Here is a 12500-nt window from a genome sequence, read left to right as displayed (position 1 = left end):
TAAAGATGCTAATACATTTTATGCACATTGTTACCATTTAGGATCAGGATGAAATATGTAATGCATAAAATTTGCTAGAGAGAGTTTGGCTTATATAAAAAAATATATATTAAAAAACATGGCTCACGTGACAACCGCCAAGGAAATGCACAGCAGCAGCGTGAAGTATGAAGCCATGGCGAAGAAAACTCGACCTCAATGAGCAGTAATAACTCTGTAATGAGCCTCTCCTGGTCTTGCCCAGACGTCGTCTGAACAACGAATGATGACTGGGTGACGGAGACTCTTGTTTTAAGGTGTTGCATTGACAGACGAAGTGGTCGCCAGTTATATAATTATCGAATATTTATTTGTCGGTTGAAGGTGGCGGAACGCTTCTATTTCGACAATGACGTCTGGCAACTGTTAATGAGAAAACTGCTCTGGATCTTCTGGTTTTTTCCTGAGAGGAATTATTACTGTTGGACATCCGCATTTTTTAAAGTTGTGGTTTGGCTTAATTTTGTCATTGACACTGCAATTCAAAAACAAGCTCTTTTATGCTTTGATATTTGCTCAAATGCATATATACAGACATCAGGTACTAGCAAGAAAAACCAAGATATGCTTAGTGTTTCTGTAATTGTACATTACATTGCTCCATTACTCTATAATGAGAAATAAGTTTTTCGTTACACTGAGAGATTTGTATCGTTTGTTAGAACCTAATTAATCTAGACCTTGACTGTCCTGTGATTAGCCTCGATGCTGTTTCTCTTTTTGATTTATGATACGAGTTATTTTGAATAGATTTTTTTTTATTGAACCTTGTTATATCTACCAAGGTTTTCATAGAGAGAATTATAAAATACTTTTATTATTGGGGCTGCTGGACACAGACTTTTTCTTTTATTGGTAACCTTACCAATGGCTTTGACAGGTTTGCCAATGATACTCCTCTATATCTTGTTTTATCAAAAGTATTTATGTTCCATTTGGAGGAAAATTTCTTAGATCAGAGTCCACCAATTGTTATGCAGATGATTCTTATGTTATTTTTCTAAACAGTGTTGTTGTGGAGCAATTTTTACAGTTTGCGAAAACAACTATACTGCATTTTATTTTCAATACCCAGACCTGACGAGCATTTATCAGCTTTTTTGGGCTATATTCCAATGAAGGCTACGCTGGTCTTGGCTGTAATTCTTACAGCTCCTGGTTTAAAAAATTTTGAATTTACTAACTTTGTTGCTGTATTGCATTGAGTCATTTCTCTGGATTCACTTTCACAGCGACGTGCAATATATATCTTAGACAGGACTAATAAAAGTTTCTATTCAAAACTTTTATTTGTGAAATTCCTCAGGAAGTTTGTAACCAATAAGTTTCAATCTGCAATCGCGATTCTTGTTGTACCAGAAACTAAATTTTTTGTGCTTCTTAACATTTCCCAATTTGTAATTACTTTAACTAGGGTTATTTTAAACAGCATTCGTGTTGTCTTAATCCAAAACTTCTTGGGTCTTCAAGAACAACTTATTCAGAAGTCTTATGTATCGTTGGTGGTATGTGAATATGTAATGAATACATTATCAAATACAGATATTTTCCATATCTGTAAATAAACCCATGACCTAAGGGGTCACTGGTGAGATAGGAGAGTGATCAGTAGCCACAACAGGACGTAAAACTAGACCATGCCATGCGATGCTTGCAGTGGCCTGGTTTGCATTTGCCTGTATCAACAATTGTTCATCTCTTGTAAACAGGTCACAGCACCTTCCATGAGAAGCTGGTGACCTATCACCTGTAGAGGAAACACGTGACTTCCGAGTCATATCTGTTATTTTGTATATGCTGAGATAGCTATTGTCAGCTATCGATGTGACACTTTTAAGATTAGTTCTCTCCTCATCTTCCAAGAAGGCAGTCATCTGACTAACCCTTCCTATACTCCTGTGATGGAGGTTATAATAAAGTTGTTGAAGTTAACTCAGGAAGTTTGAGTCATCTCCCCTACTCTGAAGGAGAACAAAATCTACTTGATGTCACTCAGACGAGAAAGGGAAAAGGAACCACAATGCTTGCGTATCACAATCGCAAGATCTAACATACAACTGGTCGCCGTCCTATACCATTATAAGTGGTGGACCGCAGACAGTTATAAATATACTTGCCTAAGAGGTAATCTTGTGAATTTTCTTGGTTCTACCAAGGTATGTTGAAAGTAGAGATTGGGTCCCATTGTGGAGTTCACCAGAAAACGAACTGTAACTGAAGAAGGAGGGAATTTTCAAATATCAGGAGAAATGAAAACTTATGCAAGTCAGTTATTTTCTATTACAATTTTGAAATCACAGGACAACCTGTGAAACTTCTATTAACATTAATGCAACAAGTTCCATCACTGAACTGTCAGACTTCTGCTCCTCTGTTAATCTCTTTGAAAAAGCTCTTCTTCTCTTAAGTGTGTTTTCCAGGGCCACTGCAAGTTGGTAATTTTGGGCATTATGTCGGTTAGCAAAGTTTTGGTTTTTAAATGATATTTTCCTTAAAGTTCCCGTAAGAGGGTAGTGCCGTCGGTGCACCTCACGCTGCGCACTGTAGGCATAGATTAAGGTTCTTTGCAGCGTCCCTTCATGCCCAAGCTGCAACCCTTTTCATTCCCTCTACTGTGCCTGTATTCATATTTTCTTTCTTCCATCTCACTTCCCACCCCCTACTAGCAATTATTTGTTAGTACAACTGAGAGGTCTTCCTCCTGCTACACCCTTAAAACCTTTTTACTTATAATTTCCATTTCAGCACTGAATAACCTCAAAGGTGCCAGTGCTTGGCCTTTGCCATAAATTTCATATCCCATCCCATCCCTAATTTAAGTAATTTCTATCTGAGTCATTCTTTTGTGTTGGTTTTAATTCGTAAGGCACTGATGGTACTCGAAGTTTGCAAGCTTTTTTTTTTATTTTCCCTCTCAGTTCCAAAACAGTACAATCGTAAAAGAAGTTCTTTTGGATTATATGAATCACCTACAAAGAGCTATGGACAATACAGCATGTAATTTGATAAAAAAATGCCGTATAGTTTGAAAGCCCGTTTTCTATTTCTTATCTCTGCTGGTAGGGAATAGGATTAGGTACTCAAAATTATAACTAGTCAGTGTTTGCTTGCTAGACATTACTCATCTAAACTAGATTTTTCTTGTGAGATATGAAGTTTTCAGTCAGCATCTTGATTCTCATAAAAAGATGCATTTATATTTGTGGAAAATGAAAATTCCCGAATTGGTGTTGCTTTTATTAAGTTTCGACAGTTTGAAACCTAACGACATCTTTTCATACTTAATGACAGCTTTTGATATCTTATGTCCAATTGGTCACTAAAACAGAGGCCGCTGTGAAATAAGGGTACAAATATCCACGACTCCACTCAGCTAGAAAGCAGGTTCACCAACCATCCTCCCCTTTCTTCGGAAACGGTCCTTAGCCTAGACACGGAGGTTTCTTATTTCCGCCCGTAGGGTCGCCGGGCCTTGCAATGACCTGGTTTCTCCGTGCCGTACCCCCCGTGACAGATCAGCCCATCTGCGCAGGTGCCAAAGATGTCTCTAGGGCCACCGCACTCTTCACCCTCGCCCTAGAATGGATGTATAACATATTCTAAGGAACTCGTTCCTTGCAAAAGAAATATCCGTGGAATAATGGGGTATGTTAAATTTCCAAGACAGAAGTTACTTTCAAAGAAAACATTTCTTCGCTAAGAATAAGATTAGCAAGTATCTATGACAATGAAATTATTTATTTCAAGAAAATACCCATTTGCATGCAAGAGTTTCAGGGTAGCAACCACCACCCTTATGTAAAAAAAAGTTTTAATAGTAAAACTAAAACGGAAAGTCTTGCTTCCAATACTGAGTAAGAGATTAAACTAACCTTACTACATTCAAAGCAGCATGTACACGGGCTATATACTGCCCCATAAGGGCACCCAGTTGGCACAGGTTTTCCGCAGAAGAATACTTCACAAGGGTTACAGTCAAGTCCAGAAACGCTGCAAATAATAAAAATAAAAGTAATTTCAATTTGCTAACTGATATTGATGGTTATCGTAAACTTTTCCGTGCTGACAAGTGGCCTCCAGTAGGATCTAATAAAGAATATTTAAGCCGAGAGAGCCAAGGAAATTCTGGTGGCTTTGATTAATTATCTTTTACATTTTCTCTGCAAAGCCAATTGTTTCGCTTCCTACAGGTCAGCCTCACTCTATCTTTCCCTTTTCTCTTTTCAGTCAGGCTTGGGTAATCTAGGACAATGAAGCCGTCTGACGGGTCAGCCTTTGATTTAAGAATAACTATTTTTTTATATAGCTGCCAGAGAGACTATGACTTTCTCTAATCTGTCAGTCTAATGTGTTTTTTCTGAACCTATAATTCTAGCGTCATTCAACAGTCGTAGTAATGTGTTTCAGATTTAATTGAAAATCCATTGGAAATGTTGCAACCAATATTTAATAAGATCATTTATTAATTCATCACTGATTTTTCCTCCTAAACTTTAGCACTAATTTTTCCCAGTTAACAAATTCGAGTGTCTTCAAGTACTTCATATGAACCAAATAGTAAGACTCCCACTGTTTATTCTACCGATATGTAGATTCTCATGTTACTTAAAGATACCAATACTAGGCACGTTGTTACCATTTATGATCAGGATGAGTTATGTAATACATAAAATTTGCTAGAGAGAGAGAGAGTTTGGGTAATATGAAATAAATAAATAAATAAATAACACGACTCACGTGACAATCGCCAAAGAAATGCACAGCAGCAGCGTGAAGTACGAAGCCATGGCGAAGAAAACTCGACCTTACTGAGCAGTAATAACTAAAGAGCCTCTGAACAACGAATGATGTCTGGGTGACGGAGACTCTTGTTTAAGGTGGTTGCTTTGACAGGCAGAGGTGGTCGGCCAGTTATCTAATAATTGAATATTTATTAGTCGGTTGGAGGTGGCGGAACGCTTCTATTGCGACAATGACGTCTGGCAACTGTTAATGAGAAAGTTGCTCAGGATCTTCTGGTTTTTTCCAGAGAGGAATTATTACTGTTTGACATCCGCATATTTTAAAGTTGTGGTTTGGCTCAATTTTGTCATTGACACAGTGCATTTCAAAAACAAGCTCTTTTATGCTTTGATATTTGCTCACATGCATATATACAGACATTAAGTACTAGCAAGAAAAACCAAGATTTGCTTAGTGTTTATGGAATTGTACATTACATTGCTCCATTGCTCTATAATGACAAATAAGTTGTTCGTTACACTGAGAGATTTGTATCGTTTGTTAGAAACCTAATTAATGTAGACCTTGACTGTCCTGTGATTAGCCTCGATGCTGTTTCTCTTTTTGATTTATGATACGAGTTATTTTGAATAAGATTTTTTTTTTATTGAACCTTGTTATATCTACCAAGGTTTTAATAGAGAGAATTATAAATACTTTTATTATTGGTGCTGCTGGACACAGACTTTTTCTTTTATTGGTAACCTTACAAACAGCTTTGACAGGGTTGCCAATGATACTCCTCTATATCTTGTTTTATCAAAAGTATTTATGTTCCATTTGGAGGAAAATTTCTTAGACCAGAGTCCACCAAGGGATCGTCCTCTTGCCTACAATCGTTATGTAGAAGGTTCTTTTGTTCTTTTGTTCTTTTTCTAAACAGTGTTGTTGTGAAACAATTTTTAGTTTGCGAAAACAACTACTGTATTTTTTTCTAACACCCAGACCTGACGAGCATTTATCAGCTTTTTTGGGTTATATCGCAATGAAGGCTACGCTGGTCTTGGCTGTAATTTTTACAGCTCCTGGTTTTAAAAATTTTGAATTTACTCACATTGTTATTGTACTGCATTGAGTCATTTCTCTGGATTCACTTTCACAGTGACATGGAATATCTTACAGGACTTGAATGAAATTGTTTATTCAAAAGTTTTATTTGTGAAATTGCTCAGGAAGATTGTAACCAATAAGTTTCAACCTGCAATTGCGATTCTTGTTGTGCAAAAACCTGGTTTTTATGCCTTTTGAAATTTCACAATTTGTAATTACTTTAACTAGGGTTATTTTAAACAGAATTCGTGTTGTCTTAATCCAAAACTTATTGTGTCCTCAAGAACAACTTATTCAGAAGTCTTATGTATCGTTGGTGGTATGTGAATATACTTGCCTAAGAGGTAATCTTGTGAATTTTCTTGGTTCTACTATGGGGAAGTTGGAAGTAGAGATTGGGTCCCATTGTGGAGTTCTCCAGAAAACAATCTGTAACTGAAGAAGGAAGGAATTTTCAAATATCAGGGGAAATGAAAACTTGTGCAATTCAGTTATTTACTATGACAATTTTGAAATCACAGCACAAGCCGTGAAACTTCCATTAACATTAATGCAACAAGTTCCATCATTGAACTGCCAGACTTCTGCTCTTATCTTTATCTCTTTGAAAAAGCTCTTCTGTTAAGTGTGCTTTTCAGGGTCACTCCAAGTTGGTATTTTTATGCGTTATGTCAGTTAGAAAAGTTCTGGCGTTTTAGATATATTTTCCGTAAAGTTCCCATAAGAGGGTAGTGCCGTCAGTGCACCTCACGCTGCGCACTGTAAGCATAGATTAAGGTTCTTTGCAGCGTCCCTTCATGCCCAAGCTGCAACCCTTTTCATTACCTCTACTGTGCCTGTATTCATATTTTCTTTCTTCCATCTCACTTCCCACCCCCTAGCAGCAATTATTTTATCATACAACTTTGAGGTCTTCCTCCTGCTACGCCATTAAAACCTTTTTACTTATAATTTCCATTTCAGCGCTGAATAACCTCAAAGGTGCCAGTGCTTGGCCTTTGCCATAAATTTCATATTCCATTCCATCCCTAATTTAAATTATTTCTATCTGAGTCATTCTTTGTGTTCGTTTTAATTCGTGAGGCTCTGATGTCACTCGAAGTTTGCAAGCTTTGTTTATTTTCCCTTTGAGTTCCAAAAAAGTACAATCATAAAAGAAGTTCTTTCTGATTATACGATTCACCTACACAGAGTTATGAACAATACAGCAAGTAATTTGATAAAAAAAATCTCGTATAGTTTGAATGCCCGTTTCCTATTTCTTATCTCTGCTGGTAGGGAATAGGATTAGGTACTCAAAAATTATAACTACTATGAGATTCCGGGCCTCTGTAACAAGGTTTTTTGGACTTTGCTCCTTATCAAAGCATTGGATGTAGCTGAAAGTTGACATTTGTATATTTTACAACCACACACAAATTTTGTCAGCATTATCAATAACCTAAACCCAATAGTTTTAATTTTTATAGAGTAAAAATTATCAAGCTGACGCCATGGCCAATGATTACAAGCCAAGAGTCGAAAAACATTCATTACATAAGCAAGGTAAACACCGTTGTACGAAATGTTGCCCCGCCTATCCACCAGAAAGAAACTCATTCTCTTTGTTCCATCGGCTCTGAAACCCATAGCAGTCAAGAATGGCTAACAGGATTTGGAATTGTCCCCGTGGTTGCAAAACTGCATTTGTCTGACGACTTGCAACTTTACAGTCAAGAAAAAGCCTGTGGCCATACTTACTATAGCCTGAATAGGTAATTATTCTGTTTCTAGTTTAAATCCAATGTTTATGGTCTGATTTGTATTCCATTAACTATTCACTATGCCACCAAGAGAGAGAGAGAGAGAGAGAGAGAGAGAGAGAGAGAGAGAGAGATTGTATGTAAACAGTCTTTATATAACTATTTTTGTTAAAATAAGATTTTTATCCAAAGTAAATACAAGCTTATATGTTCTAAAATCTCCAGCAGACCAACGGAGAAGTGGGTGGGGTATCTGTGCTAGCGTAGTAATACTACTGTAGCAGTAGTGCAGCAACAGTAGTAATAGCAGCAATATACATGAATAAAAAGTTTAGGCCAACTGCTGGGATCCTTGAGGATCATTTAGCACTTCTTACAACTACTCGAGAAATGAGTTTTTATAGTCAGAAGTTAAATTTTCTAATCCAACAATGCCCATGATAGCCTTCAGTGTTATCCTGAATTATAACGAGGCCAAAGTGGGTGGAGCTCATGAAGTCATCATTCTGACGATAATTATTAGTGAAGGTTTAAAGCCAAAATACGGTACCGGCTTTTTTTTTCGTAAATAGGTAGATAGCCAATAAATAAAAATTGCTTGACTTTGGATATAACAGTTATCAAATCAAGCTTGTCTACTATGTTTTTTGAAAATTACCAACTATTCCCCTACATCTTGTCAATCTGATTGTGACCTATAAAGTAGACTGTAATTTCTTAGGACACTTATTTTGGAAGTTAGACTAATAATCGAAGTGTTTTTGTATTTATTAACATATTTTGTTGGTTTGTTCATTATGACAATTATCAGTGGAGAGGTTTCAGAGTTCATTAAGGTGTACTGCTTTTCTTGTATTTAAATTTTTATGTCATTGTTGCCTTCGTTATTTATAGCCAATCATCCATCGAGAAAGAGGGCAAAAAATGCTGTCATATGTTACGTAACGAATGCGTTCGAAACCTTTTTTCTGAGTAAGTTGGATGTCTTCAAAAATAGCCACTTTTACATTATAAGTACCAAATTTATTCAACCTACGTAATGCAGGATACAGTCAAAATTTATTTGTAGATATAATGTGTATTCTGAATAAGCGTTATATTTTTGAAATGCATAGAAAAAAAGTTATTGCGAAAAAACAGTGTTACAGAGGCCCTGAATCTCACAGTAGTCAGGGTTTGCATGCTAGACATTACTCATCTAAACTATATTTTTCTTGTGAAATATGAAGTTTTCAGTCAGCATCTTGATACTCATAAAAAGATGCATTTATATTTGTGGAAAATGAAAATTCCCGAATTTGTGTTGCTTTTATTAAGTTTCGACAGTTTGAAACCTAACGACATCTTTTAATACCTAATAAAAAATTTTGATATCTTACGTCCAATTGGTAACTAAAACAGCAGCCGCTGTGAAATAAGGGTACAAATATCCACGAATCCACTCAGCTAGAAAGCAGGTTCACCAACCATCCTCCCCATTCTTCGGAAACGGTCATTAGCCAAGACACGGAGGTTTCTTATTTCCGGCCGTAGGGTCGCCGGGCCTTGCAATGGCCTGGTTTCTCCGTGCCGTATCCCCCGTGACAGATCAGCCCTTCTGCGCAGGTGCCAAAGATGTCTCTAGGGCCACCGCACTCTTCACCCTCGCCCTAGAATGGAGGTATAATGTATTCTAAGGAAGTCGTTCCTTGCAAGAGAAATGTCCGTGGAATAATGGGATATGTTACATTTCCGAGACAGCAGTTACTTTCCAAGAAAACATTTCTTCGCTAAGAATAAGATTAGCAAGTATCTATGACAATGAAATTATCTATTTCAAAAAAATACCTATTTACATGCAAGAGTTTCAGGATAGCAACCACCACCCTTATGTAAAAAGTTTTAATAGTAAAACTAAAATGGCAAGTCTTGCTTCCAATACTGAGTAAAGGATTAAACTAACCTTACCACATTCCAAGCAGCATCTACACGGGCTATGTACTGCCCCATAATGGCACCCAGTTGGCACAGCATTTCCGCAGAGTACTAATTCACAAGGGCGACAGTCCAGTCCAGAAACGCTACAAATAATAAGAAAACATTAATTTCAGTTATCTAACTGATATTGATGGCTATCGTAAACTTTTCCCTGCTGACAAATGGCCTCCAGTAGGATCTAATAGAGAAACTTTAAGCCAAGAGAGTCAAGGAAATTCTTGGGGATTTGATTAATTATCTTTTCCATTTTCTCTGCCAAGCCTTTGATTTAAGAATAACTATTTTTTTATAAAGCGGCCAGTGAGTCGATGACTTTCTCTAATCTGTCAGTCCAATGTGTTTGTTCTGAAGCTATAATTCTAGCGTCATTCTACAATCGTAGTAGTGTGTTCCAGATTTAAATGAAAATCCATTGGAAATATTGCAACCAATATCTAATAAGATTATTTATTAATTCATCACTAATTTTTCCTCCTGAACTTTAGCATTAATTTTTCCCAGTTAACAAAGTTCGAGTGTCTTCAAGTAATTCATATGAACCAAATAGTAAGACTCCCACTGTTTATTCTACCGATATGTAGATTCTTATGTTACTTAAAGATACCAATACTAGGCACGTTGTTACCATTTATGATCAGGATGAGTTATGTAATACATAAAATTTGCTAGAGAGAGAGAGAGTTTGGGTAATATGAAATAAATAAGTAAATAAATAACACGACTCACGTGACAACCGCCAAAGAAATGCACAGCAGCAGCGTGAAGTAGGAAGCCATGGCGAAGAAAACTCGACCTCACTGAGCAGTAATAACTAAAGAGCCTCTGAACAACGAATGATGTCTGGGTGACGGAGACTCTTGTTTTAAGGTGTTGCACTGACAGGCGAAGTGGTCGCCAGTTATATAATAATTGAATATTCATTTGTCGGTTGGAGGTGGCGGAACGCTTCTATTGCGACAATGAATTCATTCATTGTCGCAACTGTTAATGAGAAAGTTGCTCTGGATCTTCTGGTTTTTTCCAGAGAGGAATTATTACTGTTTGACATCCGCATTTTTTAAAGTTGTGGTTTGGCTCAATTTTGTCACTGACATTGCATTTCAAAAACAATTTCTTTTTTGCTTTGATGTTTGCTCACATGCATATGTGTACAGACATCAAGTACTAGCAAGAAAAACCAAGATATGCTTAGTGTTTATGCAATTGTACATTACATTGCTCCATTGCTCTATAATGAGAAATAAGTTGTTCGTTACACTGAGAGATTTGTATCGTTTGTTAGAGACCTAATTAATGTAGACCTTGACCGTCTTGTGATTAACCCCGATGTTGTGTTGTTTCTCTTTTTTTATTTAAGATACGAGTTATTTTGAATAAGATTTTTTTATTGAACCTTGTTATATCTACCAAGGTTTTCATAGAGAGAATTATAAAATACTTTTATTATTGGCGCTGCCTGATACAGACTTTTTCTTTTATTGGTAACCTTACAAACAGCTTTGATAGGGTTGCCATGGATACTCCTTTATATCTTGTTTTATCAAAAGTATTTATGTTCCATTTGGAGGAAAAGTTCTTAGACCAGAGTCCACCAAGGGATCGTCCTCTTGACTACAGTCGTTATGTAGAAGGTTCTTATGCTCTTTTTCTAAACAGGGTTGTTGTGGAGCAATTTTTAGAGTTTGCAAAAACAACTATACTGCATTTTTTTTTAATACCCAGACCTAACGAGCATTTATCAGCTTTTTTGGGCTATATCGCAATGAAGGCTACGCTGGTCTTGGCTGTAATTCTTACAGCTCCTGATTTTTAAAATTTTGAATTTACTAACATTGTTGCTGTATTGTATTGAGTCAATTCACTTTCACAGTGACGTGCAATATACGTATATCTTAGACAGGACTTTAATAAAAGTTTTTACTCAAAACTTTTATTTGTGAAATTGCTCAGGAAGTTTGTAACCAATAAGTTTCAACCTGCAATTGCGATTCTTGTTGTACAAAAACCTAGTTTTTAGGCCTCTTGAAATTTCACAATTTGTAATTACTTAACTAGAGTTATTTTAACAGACTTTGTGTTGTCTTAATCCAAAAACTTCTTGGGTCTTCAAGAAACAACTTATTCAGAAGTCTTATGTATCGTGGTGGTATGTGAATATACTTGCCTAAGAGGTAATCTTGTGAATTTTCTTGGTTCTATTAAGGGGAAGTTGAAAGTAGAGATTGGGTCCCATTGTTGATTTCACCTGAAAACAAACGGTAACTGAAGAAGGAAGGAATTTTCAAATCTCAGGGAACATGAAAACTTGTGCAAGTCAGTTATTTTCTATGACAATTTTGAAATCACGGCACAAGCTGTGAAACTTCCATTACTTATATTTGAACCATAATATTAATGCAACAAGTTCATCATTTGAACTGCCAGACTTTTTCTGCTCCTCTGTTTATCTCTTTGAAAAAGCTCTTCTTCTGTTAAGTGTGCTTTCCAGGATCACTCCAAGTTGGTATTTTAGGCATATGTCAGTTAGAAAAGTTTTGATTTTTAAATTATATTTTCCTTAAAGTTCCCGTAAGAGGGTAGTGCCGTCAGTGCACCTCACGCTGCGCACAGTAGGCATAGATTAAAGTTCTTTTGCAGCGTCCCTTCATGCCCAAGCTGCAACCCTTTTCATTACCTCTACTGTGGCCTGTATTTTATATTTTTCTTTCTTCCTCATCACTTCCCACCCCCTACTAGCAATTTGGCCCCCCTGGGCCCCGCCGGCCAAAACCGATCTTTCATAACTTTGGATGATCGGAATGCTGGGGGGAGAGTAAAATGGCCTTTGTGCTGATGTAACAGTCCTGTTCAAGTGCAGGATTGTCATCAGTTTATCATTTTCATTTCATTTCTCATTTTTCCATCTAGCCA

At 36.7% G+C, this 12500-nt stretch overlaps 1 protein-coding gene and 2 long non-coding RNA genes across 3 annotated transcripts in view; 1 reads left to right on the top strand and 2 right to left on the bottom strand.

Annotated features, from left to right (window-relative positions):
* Positions 1-12500, top strand: part of LOC135200786 (single insulin-like growth factor-binding domain protein-2) — a 115139-nt gene that overhangs the window by 68914 nt on the left and 33725 nt on the right. The window lies entirely within an intron of this gene.
* LOC135200536 (uncharacterized) lies at positions 3275-4876 on the bottom strand. The gene is made up of 3 exons (XR_010311303.1): positions 4777-4876; positions 3912-4029; positions 3275-3615 (listed from the first exon to the last, which is right to left on the bottom strand). It is a non-coding gene; the product is annotated as an uncharacterized LOC135200536 (long non-coding RNA).
* Positions 8909-10444, bottom strand: LOC135200535 (uncharacterized). The gene is made up of 3 exons (XR_010311302.1): positions 10317-10444; positions 9556-9673; positions 8909-9262 (listed from the first exon to the last, which is right to left on the bottom strand). It is a non-coding gene; the product is annotated as an uncharacterized LOC135200535 (long non-coding RNA).

Source organism: Macrobrachium nipponense, chromosome 27 (assembly GCF_015104395.2).
Source record: "Macrobrachium nipponense isolate FS-2020 chromosome 27, ASM1510439v2, whole genome shotgun sequence".
Taxonomy (NCBI): Eukaryota; Metazoa; Arthropoda; class Malacostraca; order Decapoda; family Palaemonidae; genus Macrobrachium; species Macrobrachium nipponense.
The sequence above is the reverse complement of the archived record's forward strand: the minus strand, read 5'-3'. Positions and strand labels throughout refer to the sequence as shown.